Here is a 23,052-nt window from a genome sequence, read left to right on the forward strand (position 1 = left end):
GGCAGAGCCGTTTCCATCGCCCCCGTGTCAGACAGCACACTCCAACTCTGAGAAACCCGCGCTGCTCTGCACGTTTCCTGGCCGAACGAAGACAGAAAAGCCTTATAAACGCGCAGAAGGGGCCTCTCACACTCCAGCTATACCTGGTAGTTCAGTCTCGTGTTTATCTGGTCAGTGGCTAACTGTTTAAATGAGATGTAGAAAGGTTTGTTTTGGCAAAAGCAGTGGCAGCATGCTTTGAAACCATATTACCAAGTGGTCAGACCCACTTACAGAATAATACCGATTTTGAAAGTTAGCCTCATAGTAACATAATTTTTTTTTTTTTTTTTTGTGGTTGTATATTTCAAAAAAATATGTAATAATCATTTGTAGGGAGCAGTAATCCGAAAAGTGTTTTCATTTTTATGCTTGGAAAATCACAATACAGTACTTTATCAGTACCTGACATTTTAAAAGAAAGCCCAGACATTAAAGCATTTTCTGTTACATTTCTGACTGGAGAAAAAAAAAAACAGAAGCAATAAGAACACAAACGAAATGACTCCGGATTTCACAGTAGCTTTTATCGTGCCGTGTTACAGGGTAATGGCCAAGTGCTTCAAGAGGGGGCCGTGTTTTTACACTACATTTGAATTCACGATGCTCGCTTGGAACTTCATGCTAATGATCAAAGTTGAGCGGGGAAAATTCTCCTGAGTGCGAGTTATGAAGATGAGATGAGGAGAGAGAGAGAGCGAGGGAGGGAGGGAGGGAGGGAGGGGGGGAAAATGCTTCGCCACTCTTCTTTGAACACTTTTACACTTTCCAATAAGCTTTGTTTTTTAATTGGCTGAAATTAATCTTAGGGATGTAGATGCCTGATTTGCATTCATTAAAACTCAACCAAAGAAGTCATGCTTAATTCCAATCAAATTTGCTTAATTATGCATGGAGAGAGATTCCCAAAAGACCAGAGGATTTTCTTTGCCTTTTTTTGTTTCCTGTAGCAAATAAAATGTAATGAAGCTGTCTTTTTGTGTTTTACTGAATGTGTGAGAGAATATGGAGAGCACCTTGAGCTTGGGCCCGGGAACAATGTTATTGCTAAAGTAATTATAAGAATCTGCATTTTTCATTGTTAATTGTGGATGTCAGCATCATTAATTTTCATTTACAGCGGGCAATAAAATGAATAATACTTTGTGCTGATGTTTTAAACCAAGCTTGTGAAAGAGATGCACAACTCAAAATTTCCAGAAGATATTGATTGGGGGGGGGTGGGGGGGGTGGGGTTGACGGACACATCAATGAATTTTAAACAGGCCACCAATATGAAAGTGATCCGGACACATCCTTTCCCTTGTTACAGCACAAGCAAACACACACACACACACGTGCAAACACACACACACACAAACACACACACACACGCACAAACACACTCACACACACACACACATGCACAAACACACACACAAACACACTCACACACACACACACACACGTACAAACACACCTACACACACACACACTCACACAAAAACACACACACACACAATACACAAGGTTTAGATAGGCTCAAATTGTTTGACATCAAACTACACAACACACACACAAGGCCTCGTATTTTATTTCATGTGCTTCATGTTTTCCACTGTCTGAAATTGAGATGCACAGTGTGCTGCTTTTTCCCCCCTTCAACTTTCCATCTAGTGTTAACAATTTATGGTTTTTCTGTGTTGTTTTACAAAATGCATTCCAAATCTGATCTGTTGTGTTTAATTTGCAGAACAGCAGAGAAGGATTTCGTTTGAGAGTTCTGAACAGCGCGGAAGCGATCTCTGTTTCGGCTCCTCTTCCCCCACACATCGATCTGAAGCGGCTTTATTTCAGCGTGCACCGACACATCCTGCTACAAGCGGCTTTACTGCACTGTAGTCTGGAAACAAAAGGAAGAACAAATTGATCTTTTTGGGAGGAAAAAAAATAAAGAAATCAATGAATGGTCATTTCCTGTTTCACGGGTGATTGGCCAGCTACCTCGTCCAATCCCTGAACTCGGCTCTTCTTTTAATTTTTAGAATTGAAAAAAAACGACTTTAGAGCTCATAGCAAACTGCATTCACTGCAACCGAAAGTAAAGGGCACACATCACCATTCTGTGTGTTTAATCAAACTCAAGGACACTGGAATAGGTCCCCTCGCAGTCTCGTTCCCCATACAAACGCATTCACAGCCTCATGCATGCATGGCTGCAAATACAATGCATAAGATTCAGAAGTAATGCAGTATATCCAATTATTCACAGGGCACCAGTTGTTCTGTGAAGCAATACAAATAAATAAAAATAAACTCCAAATGCAGTACGATTTTTTGTATTTGTTTTTGCATTGTATTTATCCAGTACAGCTAAATTTGAATTTCTAAAACAGTCTGCAAACACATGTTGAAGGACAAAATATAACACCTAAAGATTTTTCAATAATACAGCCAATGACAAAAATGGCTCAAATTAGATTTTGTTGCATCGTATTTCCGAGTGTCCAACCACGGCCAAACATCCAGTGCTCTGCCGTAATATTTAAGAGATGGTTTTTGTTGCCATCACAATGGCTGTTCAGATTCGATTGTTCTTTCGTGAGTTGGATTTGAGCCCCAAGGTCCTGCACTGGACACAGGCTGTTCCTATCAGCCCTGTTTTCCTGTTCCCGCTTTTTTTCCGGCCCGCCAAATGAAACAAGTCAGCCTAATGTTACAATAACAGAAGAAGTGATTTCATTTCGCTTATCAGAAACAAAGCGAGCACTTAAACAGCTGCTGTGGCTTTAATCCAGTAAACTTCCTGGAGATGTACTTCCTCAAGCACGGAAAACGTGAAACATCGTGCTGTGGTTAGCCGAGATTCCAGCGAGATCCCCCAGCGGACAGTTTACCTGTGGCCTCCGTACCTCTCGCTCAACTGCTGTTCATGTGGACCTTTTCCCACACTTCACACTGGACAAAAAAAACTTTTCTTTCATAAAACCATTAAGAAAACGAAAGACTGATGAGCAATAACTCTTTAGAAAGTGTGAATCCTCACACACATACTTGTTAAATCTTAATTACACGGTAAATAACTGGCAAGTAATGTTTTAGAGAACATGAGCAGGTGTATGTTACCTGCGCCTTGATCTAAGAACAATTAAAACCTCAGCACGCTGAAGATAGTGCCAACCCCTGCAGCCATGCTCTGATGTCACGGGGATTTTAAACACTGCACACAGACAAAACACAGGGCTGTGATTAACCTCAGGCACCAGTTCTCTACTGCATTAGAATCCCTTAGGGCCTCTCAACAGAGTGGGATTTTCTGCCAAATTCGGCTTTCTGAAATGAAAAATTATTGAGAAAAGCAAATACATTTTTTGTCTCTTTTTTTTGTTTTCACTTCATGTCTGACTTCAGTACTCTTATCTAACTCAAAATGTTTCCAGAACCTAAAATGTCTTATGTTTAGAACATTGAAATAAACCAAAACACTTTCATGCATCTATTCGTGCACAAATACACAAACTTCTACAACCACTAGCGATCAATAAATAATAAATAAATAACCAAAGCATGAAAACAGAGCATTTAAAAAAAAATTCCCAGAGACGTGCGGAAAACCACCCGCATTCCCGGGTTTCATGTGTCACGGAGTCTTGCACTAAAAGCCCAAATCTGGGTCGCCTGGCGAGATAAGGGAAGAACTTGTGGACACAGCCGAACAAGTTGAGTGACAGACATCGTAAGCCACGCCATTGGCTGACTGGCGCTAACCTGTCCTACACACACACGTGACCCCCTCTCTCGCGAGGTGGGAGCAACACAACCCTCAGAGTCGAGCCGCTGCTCCCGTCCGAGTTTCTCCGGAAGGTACCGCACGGTTTCGGGCCAGTCCCTCAGCGGCCCCTGCTCTCCGTTTACAGTCCTGCTCTGTCGCATGAGGGACGGCCGCAGACTCAGACATCTTCTCCCAGAAGCGCATAAGCAGACGCCCTCCGGCAAAAAGGAAAATAAACATCTCCGACACACTGGTGGTCTTATTCTTCAGCAGATGACCGAGCTGCTAAAAGCCGAATCCATCTACATTCCGAGAATTATACTCAAGCTCGAATGCACAACAGAGAACATTAAATAAAATGACTAAAACGCACACTGCAATTCACACACTTTGTGCTGAATTGCACCACTGGGTCCCCTGGCTTCCTCGTTCTAAATTCCTTCTGTCTTCCAACACAACGCATTATTAAGATAAATACTTAACTCGCTATTTAGTTTGTATTTCAAAGTGGTTTAACCAATATTTCTGTATCCCCTGGGTTATCTTATCTTTTCCTTTATTCAATTATGCCTGTGTGAATACTAACAGCGTAGGGTTTTTTTTTAACCCACTCTGGGTTCTTGGGAGTGGTTTTTTTTTATTATTTTCTTTTATAACTGCAGTGATAATCGCTCCTTAGCAATGCAATTTTCAACTTCTGTTACAGCATGTAAACTAGACTGAAGGAAGCCTGGGCATTATTCTATGAAAATGACATACTAAAATGCTTTTATTCCATGACAAGTTCCAATAAACAATTAAACTGTGAATTATTTTACAAATTTGTTCATTGGAAACTGTCATGGAACAAAGGTATTTTATTATGTATATTTTTTATAGATGACTACCTCTGTTTTCTATGTTCTAGTTTTTAAAAAAATTTTATTTAACCTTTATTTAACCAGGAAAACCCCGTTGAGATTTAAATATCTTTTGCAAGGGGGGCCTGCATTACCAATTCACCAGTTCACCAACTCATTATAGCCCCAATGCCCAAAGAATACCTTCTACCATTTTCTGTTTGTATTTTCAAAATGTACTCAGTACAATGTTCAGTGTTAATTTTACAGAGTACACAGGGTCCCTACCAAACTCATCTATGTAGGCTACTCTGTAAGAGTTGAATTAACACTGGACATTTTACTGTGTATCCAGGTAGGGCTCCTCTCTATTTTTGGCCGGACCGCAACAGCAGGGTCAGCCCCACAAACACGAATGTCTGTGAGTGACTGACTGACTGACTGAGTGAGTGGTGAAGTTACACCATTGGTCGGCCGGATCACGTGTGTTAGGTCCGGCCATATACTAGGTTTTAACCTGGTCTTGTTAATATTTTGTTACAAATACATTAACATGACAAACAACACAAAATTGTTTCAGGCAAATATGAAGGGATTTAATTTTAAGCAGAGTCAGAGGGTGCGGCCTCCATCTTGTGGTGACCGAGCGAGGCCTGCGAGGAGGGCGGCGGTGCGCGGCTCTAACGCCGCTCCCAGACCGACGCCTCCGGCCTCGGGGCGCCGGCACACCCCGTTCCCCCCGTTTTCGGGAATCCAGCGGGATGACTCATCCGCGCGGATCTGCGGGCTGGTCTTGACGGATCGTCCCTAAAAGCTCGGCGGTAATCGCGTGGCCGTCTTCTTCAGGTTATTCACAGATCAGCGAGCCCTCCGGCTAATTCCCGTCCTGACGCCCCTCACTCTCTCTCTCTCTCTCTCTCTCTCTCTCTCTTTCCGCGCGCGGTATTCATCATATCTTGACAAGAAACGTCCTTCAGTCGACAAATAACCTTCGCCGGCGGGAAGGCAAGCCGGCGGTTTCGGCGGTTATTTTGGATACACTTGGCGGACGGCGGAAGTGCAGAAAAACAGCGGGAGATGTATGGCGTCCTTGTTGGTTAAGAGACCGGACCCCCATCCTCTCTCTCTCTCTCTCTCTCTCTCTCAGAATAATCACTCTGGTCCCCAGTCAGGCCTTCGACAACTCAATCAGCCCACTCTCCACCTGTAAAGTGGCTGGCTTGATTTAATTGCCATTTTTATTGGATCAGAGCCGTATAAATCAAACCAATGGGGATGGCTCTCCGGACGCCGACACTCGCCATTTGCCGGTAGCCTTGGAAACATTGTTCCGGGAGCTGCGTGTCTGTCAAAAGGAGGTAAATTGGGGTATTGAAATTTTTCTCCCTTACCAGAGGAGCATAGAGTTAAATCATCCTGAAAATTGATGTCACTAAACCAAACTGGCTCACCTATCTCTCAGTACTCTCCTGCTATATCCAATGTCTCAATGTCAGCACTTTTTACCACGCGCAAAAAAAAAGAAAAAAAAAGAAAATGGTATCTATCCACAAAAGCTTTATGTGGACTTGATTCTCTCTTAAGCTGCTCAGTCCATCTTTCAGCCTGTATTATCTTAAGACAGGTATTGATTATGCAATTCCTTGCAGATTGTATAATCTAATGCATAATGATTTTCTGAATTCATTAAAAAAACACTGGTTCCCTTTATGTGCTGCAGACGCTGGTTTAATTCAAAGAAAGATCTTTTCTTTGTAACCCGCACTTTGTTCTCTTATGTTTAACAGCGTGACTGAATGAGAAGTCAAACGTAAGACACTTTTTAAGGATGAAGAATACAGACCCAATTGCTTTAAAAGGCCCAGTATGGTTAAGTGCTGCATCAATGCTAGCCAATGGAGGACAGCTCAGGCACACAATTTCACTTCCAGAACAGAGCAGTTAGGTTCAAATCTGCCTCGTAAACATAGAGGCAAAGTGTTAACACAATCAAAGGCCTATTCGTTTTTTATTTTATAATAACATTAACTTTAGCTGTTTCTGGACAGCACTTACATTACCCCAGGCTAAAAAAACAATACATCTTCCACAAACTGTGACATCATTAGACCATAATATCAACCAAAAAAAACTAAATCTGTGTTTCTGTTCATATGAATACGCTTTATTCAAACCAATTTGCACAAACCACCAATTTTATGACAGCTTTTACACTGACAAAAAAGTCAAAATCACACAAATGTGTGCAAACTACTACAATCACTTCCATTTGTTCACAGAATTTTCAGTTTTAAAACAGACAGCTGATATCACACAGGCTAAGCTGATCTCACAGGCTGATCACAGTCTGGTATCATACAGGCTGATATCACACAGGCCTAAGGCAAGGAAACTCAAAGTGAGGGTTATGCGATTACAAATTCTTTCTGTAAGAGATGTGCCTTTTGGTGGGACTTGATCTCTCTCAGATGGCTTGTACACTAACCTGTACACTAAGAGTGAGGAATTTTATTGTTATGATAACACCACAAAGTTCCTTATTTGACCACACCCGTGCACACCAGTCATGTTGAAATGAACTTTCAAACACGTTTTAATTTTGTCAGACATGTACCATGAACCTACATTGGTTTATATGCCCGAACTACTTTCACCCATATATTTAACCTATATATTAACATTAAAATTAATGTATTTAACCTACTTATTAACACATTCAAACCATATATTTAACCTGCATATTAACATATTCAAATAGATATGTTTCTCTCCTCCCTCCTGCAATAAAGCCACACAGCTTGAGCAGGTCAGCAGAGAAGTTAATGCTGACCTTGATGAATGAACTGTTGAAGTGCAGAAATGCCCTCTGATATGCAAATGAGGTACAGAAGAACACAAGAAACGCCATTGGGTGGCAGGGCTTAAAGGGACGGCGTGCATTTCTGACCAGTGAGGACACTGACCACTCCTCTGAATGGTCGCCAACGTCTTCCCACCTCCATTTTTAGTTCTCTTAAAATTTGCAACAACAAAAAATGTATGAAACAAATATCACAATTCATTTATTCATCATCCAAAGGTCAAACTGCCACCGTGGTTGCATTTCGTGGTCAGTTTTGTTGACATGTGCTCAATTCTCAGAAAACTGTTCACAGTTGTGTTCTTTTAATCCATGCCATTTTTGGCAGGTGCATCAATGTTGTCTAGAGGTAAAGTATGAGGTAATTTCAGTAGGCCATTCTGACAGGTGTAGTATTGTCTCTCTGATTCCACCCTATACTGCAGTGGAGTTTGTGGTTTCTGTGCCAATAGTGGCACCAAGTATAAGTTCAATGATAATAATGTGTGTAGATGTGCAATCTCCCATTCATGAATGTGAAATAACATTTCTGTCATAATACTGTTGGATGCATTATAGAGGCTACCTCCTATACTCTAGTGGCCATTTATTTATTCAATCAATTTTTATGTATGAACAGTCAGATATTCACGTTGACTAATATTGTCAAAAGTCCCTTCATCTGTTACCCCAATGATGGCTTTTTACGCTGCAACCCGTATGACAGACTGCATGGTTAAATTAAAATCATCATTACATCAACTACAATCATTGCATCACATTTGTTACATCACGATCCTGACATCACAATCAGTATAAAAGTGGAGAACACCATTGTTAGTCTCAGAAATACAAGAGTGTGATTTAAGCATGGAGGCACAGAAGGCCTGCTTATAACCAATAAGTGTAAACGTAGCCGAATAAATCAATTTTCCAGTTAGGTCAGATTAACAAATATCGGCCCCTGATGTTAATTTAATTTGCTTTTCAAAAATGCCTACCCTGAATTTTTTGATTAATTTTCCCTTTCAGATTGTATAAATGATTTTTTAAATTTTTTTATTACATTTTATTTCATTTGTAATACTTAGCATACGTGTCCTTCTCTATTGTTCTTCAGATACGTCTCCCTTTCCCATAATGCACCTGTCTGGAGATCAATAAAGCAGTGGCCTACTCCTCCGACTAGAAAAAAAACCCGAACGTTCATATCTGTAGTTAATGGCTTTGCCTTTAATAATTCTGTCACTCGCGCCTTATCCGCCACTAAGCCACATCAAAATGGAACAATCTCCACACAGCGCCGCACCAACAGGGGTTACGCATGTAACCCGCATAAAACAAGGGACGAAGCGCCGGAACACGGAGGCGGTACCGGAGATTCATAGGGTAGGCAGCGAACGCGTGTGCCGGTCGCGAGTGCGTCGCCACGGCCGCTGAAATGCAGATGCCGGTTGTTGTTATTCAAATCTGCTGAACTGCGCAGTTTGGCCGCGTTCCGTAGTGCTGTGCTAAGCTGATCGCGTCGCCGCTGGCAGGACGGCTGCACACTTGACACAAGAAGACGCTGACGGTCGGAATCGATACCTGGACATGGCAGTGGCCATTGTATGAATTTGCATGGCTAATATCGTATGCCAGTTATCTAATTGCCTACGCCGCTGGAATATATTGCGAATTACACATGATGGCACATTCACGTTTTATGTTAAATACAAATCCCAATAGCATCCACTAAATATTTTTAGTTTTTAGGTTTCAGCATATTGCTTTCATCATTTAAATACTAATGTATACATTCAGTTCCCACACATTGCACACATTGTAAATACTTAAAAACAAACACATATGCACACACGCACACACAATATCTGGGCCAATCAAAAACATTCAAGAAAACTGAATGAACAATATTATTATATCATAGCCCACATATATGGGTGGCAATAATTTTTTAAACAGTTGAGCCTTAAACTACTTTTTAGTCAGAATTATAATATATCCATTGGTGTCATATCATTTGTAATGAACATCGTCATGATGTGTGTGCAATGTGCAGAAATGCTGTTCATTTTTGGACAAAGGTCCATATATCACACAAACACACCCACACACACGTGTCTGTGTCTGTCAGTCTCATATATGGACCTATGCATATTACAAAACAGGCAATAATTATGTACACACATCATGACTGCTATTACACCAAAGGATATATACTAATTTTAACTAAACAGTAGTTTAAGGCTTCTTAACGCACACATAGTAGATCACAGCAATGTTCATCAATAGCTAACTAACCAAAATAACCATGTTATAGATATTGTTATAGGGGAGGGTTAAAGAAAAAAACAGACAAAGAAATTCTGTTTGCATTATTGCCATAGAATATGATATTTAGCATGATGCTTCACTGTAGTATAGCTATGATACATAACAGCATGTCCAGTGTACTCGGATCGCATTCGGCAAATACAGCCCCCACACAGGCAATGTTCAGAAGTCTCCTAAATTTTCTTAATTATTCAAATAATGACTTCCTTTAGACTGCACTGCGTACGTGACATCATCCCGTCAGGGCGCTAATATGACATCACAAGCGCTAGCACTCCGCGCCACTGCTCCCTGAAAGTGTGGCATCGGTCCAGCCCGCAGGCTCCAGCCGCCGCCCAGCGCCCCCCGTTTACTCTGATTTATCACCACTGGGGTTTCGTACCGCTGCATTAAAAGCCCGTACATTACACCCTAACCTGGAGCACCACATCAGAGAATCATTTAAAATAACTGATTAATCCGGTCTGAAAACTCTGCAGCATGCAGGAACACGTCAGTGAAGTCGAGCAATGGTCACAACACACAATAAATAAAGTATCCCCCCCCTCCCTTACTTCGTTATGAATTAATGTTTTCCGTTTTAATATCACACAAATTAACCAAATGTCATATACACTAGAATGCCAGCTCAGGTATCTGATTACAGATGTGCCGATATTTAAATCTTGGTATAACACTGGATGCCTTTTTTTTTTTTTCTTTTTTTTTTACTTTTCTAAACTAAAATCTGATACACTGCATCAGTTTAAATAAACCTGGTACTTCAATCAGCACATCGGACTAAAGAGGGTCCATCACTGTTTAGCCCATCAGGTGGTACCTGAACAGACAAAAAAACAGATTGCATTGTAATGTTTTTTGTCATTTTCCACCAAATGGAAGCAGATTCTTATTGGCTATCATCAAGTAGATGAGCCAAAGAGGGGTGGGCGTGTGGGTGTGTGCGCGCGTGGGGGGGGGGGTTCTTACTCCCCTACCAAACTGAAGACCACTAAAAGGGGTATGGTATGGATTCAAGCCTCTAAATGAATTTACTGAAAGCTTTTGTCCCATGTGGTGAAATAACAACATTCAATATGATTAGTTTGATGTTTTGATTTTTTATTTATATACCATGGAAACATATTTGTCCGTGTTTATTTCAGGACCTGTTTCCATTCGGATAAATATCTCTGAACCTGTAAAAGAAATAATGGGACGAAAGCTATGGTACACAGAATAAAGCACAAATAAAGCTATTGAGATGTCCCTGAAAGGAAGGAGTCAAACTGCAGCCGCTGACAACCCTCCAAAGACCGAGCATTACCATCTCGGATACGTCCAAACTGGTAAACTGGTAAACAAGCTCGCGGTTAGGAGCAAGGATGATTTGAATCAACAAGGGTGAAAAGATATGGATGCTCGGTGCATTAGTGTTAATAGGAATAGATTATAGAGGGATATTTGCGATGTGACCTTCAGTGCGCTAATTGAAATAGTATTCAGAGTCAGCAGTGGAGTAATCAAGTTAAACACAGAATCATAAATCATCGTGAATAGTGCTGTCACCACCAGCCCATTAGCACCCTGTTTGCCCGGGCAGCCTCATGAAAATATCTGCCACGCCGATCTGTAGGTTAATAGGAACAGAAGTGGCATTTAAAGTCTATTTGGATCAAACGTACTGTGAGGTTGAGAGTGCTACTTTGTTAATTTGCAGGTAATGTGAATTGATGCAGTTACGGGAAGACATTCCATCGCTGACACCGCCACAAAACTTTCTGAGTTTAGCAGAAGGTGCCACTGCTACTTCCCAGGGCAGGGGACTTTTTTGCAGCAAACGGACAACTTAAAATGCAGTTCCTTTGTGCCTTTTAAAAAATAAAAAACAGAAAGCAAGGCGTCATGGAGACGCTTTGTATTGAAAAGGGAGGTTAAATATACCGTGGTGTAAATTAAGCTTGCGTAAAGACCTGAAAATATTACCACATCAGAAATTGAGGTAAGCGGTGGTTGAAAATTAGGTAAGATTATGGTTCCAATGTGCCTGACCACCCTTTTGGATATTAAATCTGGCTGTTCTGGAAATGTATATTTAATAATGTCATATTAAACCATGAGCATCCAAATTTGTGTTCATTTGGGAACAGCTTCTCAGATTTAATGGAAACGCACCCAGTGGGAGATCTTTGGATTCACATCAAACACTGTTCACTCAGACGACAAATAAAACACACGTGGTATTTCACAATTAACAAACGTAATCACAGCGCTGTTTCATTTTTTGGCCTTCGACTGTAATTGGTCAAAGTTTAAGGGGATGAGGAGTGTGTGCTGCTGTTCCTCGAATTACTGGAAAGACCAACTTCAAACTAACTTGGGAAATTAAATATTTGCCGTCTCAATCGATATATTTACACATTTGTATCAGTCGTTCTTGCCGTTTACCACAATTAAATATCAGTTATCCAAAGTAGCCCTATGGTCACGAGCTATGGGTAGTGACTGAAAGAGTGAGATCGCGAATACAAGCAGCCAAAATGGGGTTTCTCCGTAGGGTGGCAGGGCTTACCCTCCTTGATAGGGTGAGGAGCTCAGTCATCCAGGACAGGCCTCACAGTAGAGCCGCTGCTCCTCCACATTGAGAGGAGCCAGCTGAGGTGGCTCAGGCATCTGATAAGGATGCCCCCTGGGCGCCTCCCTCTGGAGGTGCACCAGGCACATCCGACGGGCAGACCAGAGGCAGACCCAGGACATAGCTGAGCTGGAGGAAGTAGCTCAGGAGATGGACGTCTGGGCTGCTCTGCTTGCCCTATTGCCATCGCGACCCTGACTTGGACTAAGCGGTTAGAAAATGGATGGATGGATGGATTATCAAAAGGATCCAGACAAAGTACTATGGACATGTCTACTGAGGCACCCTCTAAGCTCCCTCTGCTGGTGCAGTTCTTTGACAGAGGACACTGCCCCGTCACTCACTGTCCTGTCACTCAAAGGACTGGATTAAAGTAATAGCGAAGAGAACATGCCAGACTAAATCTAACCACTACAGCTCTCTGAAGGCTACTTGAACTACTGTAAGCATCTCAAGCAAGAACATTTTCTCTTGAAAATTACTTTTTTTTTTTTTTTACTTTTCTTTTCCTTTTTTTGATAAGGACAAATGAAACATTATTTATTTTGTTTATTCAATGTTAAGGAAAAGTCTCCATTGTGGTGAGATTTAATCTGGTCTTAAATTTCTTTTTATAAACTCAGCAGCGAGTATTAAGTACATTTTCGTTTCAAAACGCTTTCTACCGTTAAACTATTTTATGTATAAAACATTCTCCACCTCAATTTAGTCCTTTGTCAATTACCAACAACATCTGCTGCTTTCAAATAAACAATTAGGAACACAAGGTTAAAGCAGGGTTTTAGGTCCTCATAACACTAGTGTGCTGCAACAGATTCTGTTATGATGTTTCAAAACATATTAACTGCTTTGTTAGGAAAAGGAGGATTTAATATATGAAAACAAAATCAATTAGTAATATCCACAGGAATACAGCCGGTTCATTACTACAACCACAATTTATACACCGTTTAAGTTCTATGATCAACTTATTAGTATTTACATATTACCAGAGCAACAATGAGCTGAAAAATTAATTATTACATCCATGGAAATACAAAGTTCCAATTTAACAAATATTTCATTATCATAAACTGAACGCAAGGGGATTAATGCAAATTTTGTGTGTAGGTAGAGGCAATCATAGACTACATACATTATTTGTAATATAATTGGATTTTTAATTCAATCAATTAATGCACTAAATGAAAGAACAGCTGTATGATAATTGGATGTCTAGGTAGGAATGCACAATCGCAATAATAGAATTCACATGATCAGGTCTGTAAAACAACAGAATTCTGATGTGTTTCATTAGGAGACGCTCATGTTTAACAGGTGAACATTCTCAGCAGAGCACAAGATTAAAATACGGTGTATTCGCAAATGAAAGCAAATACTCCAATAACTGTGATGATGCAAAGAATGAGAATTTTTGCCTTTAATTGTGAGAATGCAACGCAAGGCACGCAGTGGTCTAACATAAAGTAGGCCAGGATTCAATCAACATTTGTTCTTAAATTAACTCTCAATGAAATGTAATTGGTGAGGACATTTGCATTAAAGTTTACATTTACCTTGTAAATGTTGCAGATTTCTGTGGTCATTTATCTGTGATGACACTGCAACTCCAAACACACTACTCATTAACAAATCCCATTATTGGCCCACTTTTCTGTTTTGCGGTGCCCGTGCTGATATTCTGTGCCATAGATGAGACTAGGGAGGGAAAACCCTGGAGAACTGCATACTGATCAGGTTCCACAGGTGTCCCATTACTACCAAAATGCCCCCAGACCAGGTCCGACACCAGGCTGAAGCCATACCTGTAAGTAAGAGGCAGGACCATGGCTATACACATAGTGGTTAAACTACTTCACTTTTGGAGGCTGCCAGTTCAAATCTCAGGCTGTGCACTCCCTTGAGCAAGGCACATCAGTACTGCAAATGTCCAGCTGCATTAATGTATGTAAGTATGTAAAGTTGTCAATGTGGCATCTGGCAAATAGAGAAAGAGAGTAATAACATCAGCTGTAGTTCAGCCTAGTTTTGTGTAGTATCATGGATCATTTGAGAATGATGGCTTGCTGTGTTTTGCGGGCCTTGTAATCTCATTACAGAATTCTGGATATTCCTCCAGTCTCACACGTTAAACACATTCCTAGTGTACCTACACTATGCCACACTATGATACATCTCTGATTTCAGTCCACCTGACCAAATAACCTCGTTCACTGCTACACAGCAGTGCTTTAATAACATCTATTTATTACACCTAAATATGTGCAAAACAGACATTTTACTATGACACTCATAAAACAATTAAAAAGACATTTTATGATGTACCATGCACTGTTGGGTTTGCAAGACCATTACCTTCCAGTATTCTACTGCCTGTGTAAATTAATGGTACACTGTGACATTTATGGTAATCAAGCCCTACAGAATCCAAGTGTCTCATCTCACGGAAGAAGAGGACAGCTCTGGATTAAGAGCACAGCTCAGAGTAACAGCAATCGCCTTAACGACTAGAAACAGCAAGACGGGCAAGTCAGAATTATACCACCACACCCAGCTGCCGTGCGGTCAGAACAGACAGGATCTGGAAACGCTGCTGTCTGTCAGGGCAGCACGGAGACACTGCCCCATTTGTTCAATTGTAATGATCTCGCTTCGTTTGGAAAGCTAGCTAATATGCTCCCGCATCATATAACTTTACTGCCTCTGTCCACATGATACAAAACATTGATGATAAACCCAAATAAAATCTCTGTGCGCAATCGCTGTCCCGCGGGGGCTATAAATCATCTGCTGAGGCAGCATTAAAGGAAGCTACAAAATGGCTGCCTTTAACAGGATCCACCTGGATGGAGTCAGTGGATCTGAGGTACATACCTTTCACTATCACCTAGGGAAGCACCACCAGCTGGAACGGAAACCATCGTCACCACGAACGACACCCCCCCCCCTCCCCCCCACAGTCCAAATAAACCTTTAACTCAATACCTGAAATCAAGCCAACTGCACCAAACCAGAAGAGACACTTAACCTTACGAGCCCAAAATAATCATAATTCTTTGAGTGCACATTATTTATACAAAACATAATTTGAGCCACAAGGCATTTGGTTGCCCGTCAAATATTGCTGTCTAATATAGGCACTTCTTTCAGTCAGGTAGTTGGGCCTAGGAATACCTGTTTTCCCGTATAATTATAATCTTGCCAAGTCTGCTCATGACCCCACAGGGCAGTTATATTAGGCCAAAGACTTGTGGGTGATAATGGTGTGTAACGCTCTAATATTCTATTGCAACAATCTGCGAGTTTCCTGGCACTGAATTATGGGGGAAAAAAGAGAAGCACCCTCTCCTTAGTAAATTCTCTGCAGCCTGGCCATAGAAGAGGCTTAATTTCAGAATGTTCTAATTTTATATTTTTAATTTTAAAAAAGGCATTTATTTTCTGAAGAACCTGAGGACACACACACGTGTTTTAGTGTTGAACATTGCTGGCACGCTGTCTCGTATTGATAATGGGCGGTTTGTCGCCGTTGACAACATCTTTATTTACCTCAGTAGGTGTTCTCTCGGTAAACAGCTCCTTAATTGCAGCAGAAGTGACGGAGCTGGATGCTAAACAGTTGGTCGGCGTCAATGAGATGTCTTTCACACTACAATACCCCAAAAAACTTCCCCGTCTGAGCCCTGATAAGGATGTTCCTGAACTGCACACAGGGCATTAATCAAACACCAGGTCTAATTAAAAGAGCTTTAAACAAAGACTTTTTTTCTAAATGTTGCTCAGGTATTGCAATAATTTTTGATCACCCAAGCCTAGAAGACAAATAATTAGAACTGCGATGGCAGGCTGATGACTGATGTCAGCATCTTCAGATGACCTTCCCTCCACTAATTAATTTTCATCCCAAGAAAAAAAAAAAAAGACCCTGTTGTTGCAGATTATTAATTGAGTTCACAAGAAGATGCGCCTGATTAATTTTTGTTGATAATACTTGTCATTCTCGGCAGCGTTTGCAATCATTTTATGGGTTTTTTGTTTCGGTCTTCTTCAAAGTTGATCTAAGTCATCTGTGATGTGATTAATTTGTGCTCAACCAATGCCCACTCAGAAGGAAAGCAGGTTCGATCTCACACGTTTTGTCAAGTTCTCTCCTCTTTTGTCCTCATAAGCATAATAATTTTTCAATATTAATCTTCCTCAGCAGGGGAGTTAAATCTGTGGCCGCCGGATCCCAAAACCTAGTACTTCCGGGTTAGAGTGTAAATACCTCAGACAGCATAACCTGGGTCTTCATTTCTTCATTAAAAGCTCTCACAGGCACGGCAAAACAATGAAACTGGCCAATGGACAAAAAGGACAAAAACAAAACATGGTTACATTTCTGTGTACATTCAAAAATTAAATCAGTCCAGGTTTAAACACACATAACATTCTGCCGCCACATGATCCCTGTAAAATGATACAAGCACTGGCATTTGTGATATCTGAAAAAGGGAAAAAAACTAAGATTTCTAAACAAGCTGTCAAGAATTCTTTTTCAAGAAAAAAAGTGCTTGCACAGCTTCCAAAGCCTGGCACGGAGAGATATGATAAAAACATTTTTTTTGCATGTTGTATGGAAATCCATTAAGTATTAATAATACCAGCTACAGACTTGTTAATGAAAAAGTGTAATTTCTCTGAAGAGGCTCACAGTCATCTGTGAAACACAAGATGTCACTGAGCTGGTATTAATGCAGCCCTTAATGAATACATTGGCAATTCCCCAGCATTGTCCTTGACAGTATAAAATTATGTGAATAGTGCAGCTTGTCATTGTTGTGAAACAATATTAATTGAACCATAATTATGTCGGGCAAATTGTTGATTTTTTCATATATCACATGCTGATTACACTCAGCGTAATAAAGTGGCGGGACGAGGCTAACAAATAGGACCCATCATTCCATATTTTACAAAGAAAAAAAATTCCATTAGCTAATGTCCTTAAAGCAATACTGAACAGACTATTCAACAGAATAGTTTTTATTAAATGAATACCCATGTGATTTTTTACTGTATTTCAAATATAAAGGCCTGTCGGACTACTTCTATTTTACATAATAATATACAAAAAGGTATGAATGGGAGGTAAAGTATATTATTTTGTCCCACACAAGTTTCTGTTTCAACACAAATTCAGACTGATTTATGTGCACTGCAAGCCTGGAACATTCAGGGGTCTACACTGCAGTACAACATTATTACCAAGACGATACTACACAAACTTCACTTCCACATTCTCGGGATGTGAAGGACATAAACTTATGAATTTGGTCCACTGCTCATATAAATGGTAACCATAACACAGTGTGTAAGACACTTGTTTTAACTAATGATTTTGATAGATGATGACCAGCCTTTGGAATGGTAATGTACATCTGATAACACAAGATTAACGACCTACGAAGGGAGAAAAACAGACCCACGGTTCGACAACCGGACTAAAATTAACCATTACAAAAGATAAAATTCAAACCTAATTACATTTTTTTCGCAAATGGAAATTTCCGAACGCCAAATGTAACACACAGCCGATTTGAAGCGATGATATTTCTCCCCGCGGTGATGTCGAAGCGCATAACGCCGCTCGTTTTGTGTATGAAATAAGGACGAGTGCAGTCACACGCAAGGGACTCGCCCGGAGCTGCAGAACACAGGCATGCAACTGGAGGGAGCGATACAAGGCAGTCTATAATATGGACATCTTAATTACAGGAGAACAGATACTTTAATGAGAGCGGCATCGAGCTCTACACTGAGATCTAATGAGTCTGAACAAGCAAAACTTATGGGCTTTCATGACCAGGCCTGCTTAATGACAGAGGTAGACAGTCACAGACAAAATATAATAATAATCACGGCCTGTACCAATCCTTATGCATGGTACTACCTCCTTAGGGTTGAATACCATACCAGATTTAAACAGGATATAACATCTTACACAACATTGTGTGTTGGATACAGGTGGTTGAATTTAATTAATGAAAAAATATTATTATAATAATTAAGTAAAGATTCCAGTGTGATTGAATCAGGTCCTTGTGAATTGTGTTTATACTGATAAAAATGAACACTTGCTTGTGTGTGTGTTTTTCAAAACTAAGGGCAAAGAGAAAACCATATCAATATTAATTATGTTACACGATTATTTATTCCTCAGAATATGCCATATTACACAAGATATCTGTATTTAGTATTGGCCACTGTACCCCACAGTGCTGTGGGCCTAAAGGAGGGCTGGCTGTACCAGGTCCTCCTCACAGGTAGGGGGCGCTGTTCATACTAGAGCTGTTAAACCAGAGGCAGTAATCTTCTTTACTATCAGTCAAACTGAGATTAAACATTTTTCAGTTTTTCTTTGAGACTCTTATTACCCAGTACTGATGACAATTTCCACTACCCATTTTAAACCCCCATAAGTAAGATATTTAGATGTTATCAAATGTATCATTGTGTTATCAATGTATTATTGGAGCATTATAACTGAATAACACCTCTGGACGCTTGGCACCTCCCCCTCTTCGCGTCTGCACTTCCCGCTCCCGTCTGCTGTCTGTCCTGGCCCCTCGCTGGTGGAATGACCTCCCCGTGATGGTCAGAACAGCAGAGAATCTCACCACTTTCAAACGCAGACTGAAGACTCATCTCTTCAGGCTGCACCTCTCCCCACCCCTCCCTAGCCTATAGTTCAGCTCATTGTACCTAGCTAGGATAATTTGATTATGTTAGTGTATCTGGTAGGATTGTTTTTGTATGATTAGGTGTGATTCCAGTGCTAGTTTGTACTTTGTACTTGGTAGGATTCTTGCTGCTGAACAAGCTTACTCTACAGGGTTGGAGTCCTGATCGATGTGGTCACTTCTGGCACTACGATCCTTACTTCACTCTAGTGTTTCTTTTGCGCCTCTACATCTTGAAACCTATGCACTTGTTGTACGTCGCTCTGGATAAGAGCGTCTGCTAAATGCCTGTAATGTAATGTAATGTAATGAATAAGATGGCAGTCAACATAATATACACTAGCTATGTATTTTTTGTTTATTTGAAAGCAAAAAAAAGATTTTGAATGCAGAGGAACATCTTGTGCTGTGAGAAATGAAAAACGGAAACATGGTACAATAAGAAAGTCTTTATTACAAGAGTCCACACCGGTTTCAAAATGTCCGCCATTCAAAGTCAACCGGCCGGTTCAGATGGAGGAGGGATAAAAAGGTGGAAAATAGGCGCCTACACAGAAAATCCTTATAAATCTCAGGGAAGCTTTTAAAGCAGCTAGTCCAGTTCAGGATGCAGTAGTTTAGAGGATTGCAGCAGCAAGGCCGACATATTGGGCGAGGTAAGACCGATTGTCTGGCAGTCGGAGGGTTGCCGGTTCAAACCCTGCCCTGGGCATGTCGAACTGTCCTTGAGCAAGACACCTAACCCCTAACCCCTAACTGCTCTGGCGAATGTGAGGCATCAATTGTAAAGCGCTTTGGATAAAAGCGCTATATAAATGCAGTCCATTTACCAAGGCCTAGAAGCCTCTCTGAGCAAGGGCATTATGGGTAAATGAGCGCACCGCGGTTTGCTTGTTTAAATTATTTCAGAGGAGTTCCTGCTGAAAGATGCATCATCACTTCTGCAGTATCACTGCAGTTGTTGCTTTTGTTTTGTTTTTTTGAATGGTTCAATAATTTCTGCTGACAGAATTTGCATGAATTAAAAAATTTAAAATAAAACCCGATTATGGCCATGTTTTGGTTTTAAATGTTTAAATATTTTTCATACATGCTGAGTTCAATGCCGTTCGATCTGTGTCTGTGACTGAAATAGCATTGCCATAAAAACAGCAGCTGTATAGCAGCTATAACATGGAGATATGATCCACCAGTATTATACTACTGCATGTGTCTTAACCAGTGTACCCAGCTATATAAACTGTAATGACTAGTGACAGAACCAGTAGATTTTGATTTTCAGCCTAATACAGCAGTAATATTACTCCCAGGGACCTTGTAAACCAAACGATTCCCCGGTGCTTTGGGTTGAATTCTGGAATGCCGTGTGGCCATAGTAACCAATATAAGATAAGCATGCTGAACACCAGCAGCACACTGCAAAACAACTCTGTATCCAAGAGAAGGCCGAGATTTGATTTCTCACTATTGCTTTGTGGGGAACCTTAGTTCTTGGGGGGCAGGTCGATAAGGAGGTTGGGTTACAGAACATATAGTCAAAAATATATACAATAGGTTTAAAACCTGAAAGGTACTGCATTATGTCAGCAAATAACAAGCAGTAAGAATAGGCAATATGTAAAATATAAGCCGTGTAATTACACCAAGATTAAGGAATCAGCTTTGCAAATATAATTATCATCTTGATGAAGGAACTACAAATGTTACTGGGAGAACAGTAGAGAGTTCCAGCGTGTGTGTACTGAAGCTTCTAAAAAAAAATAATAATAAAAAAGAGCAAGTAACTGAAGGTTAGGCTTGTTGTAAGATCTCATCTCATCTCCAGACATTGACAACAAAATGTGAAATGATTTATTCAGACATGTCTTTCAGAGAGAAGCCATTCATATTCCAGATCAAAGAACGAGAAACTGCACTGTCCAAGTCAAACATAACCCCGGGTTATAAACATATTTTGCTGACTTCACATACCTACCGTCATGAATCCGAAATGGGCAGCTGTTTGATGATATACAGAACCTTAAGGATCCTTGGGGTATTTTTAATTTATTCAATTTCAGCACTTTTCCCTCAAATTCCAGGACTGAAAACTTTTCAAAACAAAATTTCCACCCTGTCACCGTTTTATATTTATTATTTTTTTTAATGAAGGAGGGGGGAACAAAATTTTGACATCTGTGCAGAACTGTGATAACATGGTAAATGTTCACATACGTGCACATAGCATGTACTTCTACATATCATTAAATATGTTTTTAAAAATACCAGGACCATTTTGGACAGCATGCTGCAACATTCGAAATCTTCTAAATGAGACATGCTGACAGTGGATTTGCAGTTGTATAACTAAAGAGGAAATGTTTAATCAGGTTCCCAATTAATTCCATAATGTTCCATCTTCACTGAAAGCCAACCAGCTATATATAAAAATCCAGCTCTAGCCATTATGTATGAACTGCTGATCTGAATTTGTGTAAGTTGATCTGATCAAGAATGGTTAAAATGCTGTATGTTAAAATAGAGGCCTAAGACTAGTTGTAACTTGTTACCCACATAAAATGCTTCAATTTTCAGTTTTGGAGGGAGTCAAGCATTTCTGAGAGGGCAGTATGCAACCTGAACTTTGATTACACTCATAACATGTGACAACTATTCCTTGATCATAGGTTTTATACAACAGCCCAGTCAAATACAGAATGTGGAAAAAATACAATAAGTGTAAACATAAAATTATCATGTGCTGTTAAAAAAAGAACTAATTGGAAAATAAGAAGTAGAATCCACATTTACACTTGGCAGATGCTGTTATCCACAATAATTTAGACAAGTGGCAAACATAGGTTTAGGCAATGAACAGTGCCAATACATTAAAAAAAACACTCATCGTCAATACATAATCATACAACATAAATATAGATTCCATAGCAGACATTGGTCTGCCAGTTATATGCCAGCCCCTTGTATTATTAAACCAGTCACTATTGGAGCATGTACGTGCATTTCTGTGCGCGAGCTTAATGAGTAAGCTGTTAAGTGTGTCTTGATGGGACCTAATCTTCCTTGGCATGTTGGTCTTTAGGAATGACAAAATCTCGCTAAATTGGCCATTATGCTCTGTAAAAATACTGCCTTTACACTCATTTCCAAAAACGAAATTAAGTTCATAACAATGCAATGTAATTATTATTTTTGTTTGTTTTTCAATTAAATACCTACCCCATGAGTTGACGATCTCTCTTCAAGGGGTGTTTTCTGTACTGGCCAGGCCGGTCGTAGGAATGCGTCCTTATATCATGATCTTCTCTGCAAATGCATCTAGATGAGCATCGTAAAAACAATATGAACGTCTTTTGCCTCATTTACATTTTAAAGCGACTAATGAGTCGCTTTAAAATTTACTCCGCCACCTAGCAGGACCTAGCAGGATCTAAGTATTTCCCAACTGATTAGGCGCTTCAGTTGCACCTGTTGGACAAGCTAGCTTTCTACAAACTAGCGTACGAATAACTGAATAAACAATAAACGAGTTCCAATATTGCCTTCTGGCTTATGAATTATTCCTAGACAATGTATATTCAAAATAATAAAGAATATCTTTGACTAACCGTGTCGATCAGCTTGTAGTTTACTGCCTCAGTCCATCTACCGCACACAGTGTTTAGAAGTGACGGATTGGCCTCGCGCCTCCGTAACACTTTATAACAACAAAGAAGAAGATCGGTTGAAAATATAACTGCCGGGAAACTGAAGCTGCCCTCCCAAAATGAAAGGCCATTTGAAACGAACAGACAGTAAGGGTAGTGTAGAGAGTACCAGCTATAGGTTGATTTTCAGGCCCAGATAGCCGCAAAATTACTCAGAGGAAGTAGAGTAGCCAACACTGTCGTTAGATGACGTCTAGGTTTATTTGCATA

The 23,052-nt window shown here is 40.3% G+C and overlaps 1 long non-coding RNA gene across 3 annotated transcripts; it reads right to left on the bottom strand.

Annotated features, from left to right (window-relative positions):
- Window positions 1-369: 369 nt before the first annotated feature.
- On the bottom strand, window positions 370-23,021 carry LOC135241067 (uncharacterized). 3 transcript variants are annotated; one of them, XR_010325875.1, is made up of 3 exons: window positions 22,744-23,021; window positions 22,355-22,453; window positions 370-1,921 (listed from the first exon to the last, which is right to left on the bottom strand). It is a non-coding gene; the product is annotated as an uncharacterized LOC135241067 (long non-coding RNA). The 3 variants fall into 3 exon arrangements; XR_010325876.1 differs by lacking the exon at window positions 370-1,921 and adding an exon at window positions 13,822-14,221; XR_010325874.1 differs by lacking the exon at window positions 370-1,921 and adding an exon at window positions 21,261-22,252 and having other exon boundaries at window positions 22,744-23,020.
- Between the last annotated feature and the right edge of the window lie 31 nt (window positions 23,022-23,052).

This window comes from Anguilla rostrata, chromosome 15 (assembly GCF_018555375.3).
Source record: "Anguilla rostrata isolate EN2019 chromosome 15, ASM1855537v3, whole genome shotgun sequence".
Lineage (NCBI taxonomy): Eukaryota > Metazoa > Chordata > Actinopteri > Anguilliformes > Anguillidae > Anguilla > Anguilla rostrata.